The following is a 3266-nucleotide window of genomic DNA, read 5'->3' on the forward strand; positions in this document are numbered from 1 at the left end:
ATAAATCGTACTCTCGCATGTAGAGGTGAAAGACCATATTGATAGTTCGCTTCTACATCTCCACTAGTAGAACTACCGAAACCTTTCGGATTTTGTTGACAAATAACGCAGGTGAAACTCGATTTAGTATTTAATAAATGTTGGGTAACTTTTCCATCTATCATTGTTAAGTGCAGTTTATGAAATACTGATATATCCCTTCCGTGAACTAAGCATTTTGTGAACACTAATGAACTAATTTCTTTATTTACAAGTTCAACTTCAGTTTTAATCACTTCTTTCGTTTCTTTCAAATACTGAAATTTGATAGGTCTGGAAAAGTGTGCGGACGAGGGCCAAGGATTTTTCCATATCAGACTCTCCGTACCAGTACACTGCAGACGCAGAGGAGCCATCGATGCTATAAACATATTACTGTCTGTCACGTTTGAACTATCGTCCTCATTAATTTTCTGTTTATATTCACTTTGTCCTGACGAACCATCACATCCCCGCATACTCACTAAAACTAGACACGTGTCATTTAAGGCCTCGATTTCAATCTGGCTTTTTAATTGCAAAATTCTGCTCACTGTACAATCGAGCAAGATTTGAAGCGACACTTTTGCGAAAGTATTGGTAACTTCTTCAGTTTTTGGCAAGCATTCTTCTTTTGCTTGAACAATTTTATTGTAACTTGGTAACGCGTTATGTTTTCTCTTCTTCAATTCATTTCGTAACAAAATATATTTATCCTTTGAAAGTCCCAGATCCAGAAACAGAGATAACTCTTCTTCTGCAGTAAATTTCTGCGGCTCGTCTTCTAAATTTCGAATGCAGTTCTTAATTTTGGTGAGAAAATCGGGACCAGCTTTATTGACAGCTTCCACAATGGACGCCTTTTCAAATTGTTTTTCCGATTTATGACGTAGACAAAGTGCCTGATTCATCACATTAGTTGACAACTTTTCATTGGGCTGTCTTAACTTCCGTCGCTTGGAGACTACCGAACAATTATCCAAAGTTTTCCTTGGTCTGCCTTTAATAGATGTACTTGGAAATTCACTCAATCTTCTTGTATTAGTTTTAGTAGTTTTCAAAATTATTCGTTTATTTAACCACGACTGATTATTCACTTAAAATTTTGATGTAATTCTTCTAGCACTTTTCCATTTTTGTATAAAATTATGAAAATAACGCTTGAGGGGTTTTGCTTCACTTATCTGTAAATTATGCACGCTTGCAACATATCAAGAACAATCTTCATATTTACGAAAACTGTTTTCACAAATTACTTGGTGTAAATCACGATATGGTAACTCCATTGCACGTTTCGTGTTCAACTGATCGCTTAAGGGAGTAGACACGGCACGTGACCTCTCCGATTTGGCTGGTCGGTATTACAGCAGATTTTTCTGCATAGAAATGGTAATAGCCATAGAGACACGGTTGGCCGATGAAAACGAGGTGGCGCTTTCTGTTGTTTTTGAACGAAGCAAGAAACATAATTCGCTCTTAGCGAGCGAAAATGAGATACATATACACTGACGGACAAAATTAAAGGGACACTTTTTTAAAACGTCATATCTATGGGAGTTTTCAACCGATTTTGGAAAAACTTCGTGAGGAGTAGTTTTGAAGTGTCCTCTAAATGTGCGCAAAGTTGCATTGGCGAGGGTTGTCAGGAAGGGGTTAAGTCACCCCCGTAAAGAGGGACACATTGAAAAACGCCACTTCTGAAGAGGCCAGGGGTGACGGAAGGGGTTGAAAAAATCAAAAAAACCTTTGGGGCGACACTCCTCGATGCCCTCAACAAAATGCACCCCTCAAAATCCCTCATGGGCAAACCCACCCCTCACAACGCCCCACCCCCTCCAAAATCCACAATTTTTGAACTTCAGTCCCGAATTTGGGCTCAATGCATTCCCTGGAATCTACTGATCCAGGAAATGCCAACGCCCACGCCGTGCGCCCCATAGGCATGCCTTGGAAGAATGAAACAGTTCGCCACTTTTCAACACCCTTCGTAAGGGAGCACTTCCACCCCTCGAAGGGCGATGAAATTCACCATGTTCATTCTCGGTACGTTAAGGATCAATGTCATTTAAAGCTCGTTTCGAATACTGCCCCTGGAGCTGAACAGGGTGGCCAGAGTTAGGGGTGGTCCACCCACAGGTGTAGGGGTTGGAACGATGTTTCGTTGCGTGGAACACATGTGATACGATCCAAGGCATTAGAGTGACACAGTTTTGATGTCTTTTCCCCGCGCGGATAGCATTAACATACGAAAATGACGTTTTTTTTTTTTGGAAAACCTTCCCGCGAGTTTAGGCCTGTGTACTAGGTGAATGAGTCACCCAACGTCAACGCCGTGCAAGCCCTCGCTCCACTTCTGCATGCCGGCTCCGTCCGGCCCACTTAATACTCTTTCAAATCTACTCCGATTTGACAATGAATGCGTGATTCAAAATATCCGAATTTTCGGGGACCTGTTAATAAAGCATTCGCGCGTCCGATTCCACGAACGGCGTTGACGTGGGGTTACTCATTCACCTGGTACACAGGCATAAACTCGCGGGTGGGTTTTCCAAAAAAAAAAAAACGTCATTTTCGTATTTTAATGCTATCCACGCGGGGAAAAGACATCAAAACTGTGTCACTCCAATGCCTTGGACCGTATCACATGTGTTCCACGCAACGAAACATCGTTCCAACCCCTACACCTGTGGGTGGACCACCCCTAACTCTGGGCCACCCTGTTCAGCTCCAGGGGCAGTATTCGAAACGAGCTTTAAATGACATTGATCCTTAACGTACCGAGAATGAACATGGTGAATTTTATCGCCCTTCGAGGGGTGGAAGTGCTCCCTTACGAAGGGTGTTGAAAAGTGGCGAACTGTTCCATTCTTCCAAGGGATGCCTATGGGGCGCACGGCGTGGGCGTTGGCATTTCCTGTATCAGGAGATTCCAGGGAATGCATTGAGCCCAAATTCGGGACTGAAGTTCAAAAATTGTGGATTTTGGAGGGGGTGGGGCGTTGTGAGGGGTGGGTTTGCCCATGAGGGATTTTGAGGGGTGCATTTTGTTGAGGGCATCGAGGAGTGTCGCCCCAAAGGTTTTTTTGATTTTTTCAACCCCTTCCGTCACCCCTGGCCTCTTCAGAAGTGGCGTTTTTCGACGTGCCCCTCTTTACGGGGGTGACTTAACCCCTTCCTGACAACCCTCGTCAATGCAACTTTGCGCACATTTAGAGGACACTTCAAAACTACTCCTCACGAAGTTTCTC

The sequence above is a fragment of the Hylaeus anthracinus genome, unplaced genomic scaffold, assembly GCF_026225885.1.
Source record: "Hylaeus anthracinus isolate JK02 unplaced genomic scaffold, UHH_iyHylAnth1.0_haploid 11940, whole genome shotgun sequence".
In the NCBI taxonomy this organism is placed as follows: Eukaryota; Metazoa; Arthropoda; class Insecta; order Hymenoptera; family Colletidae; genus Hylaeus; species Hylaeus anthracinus.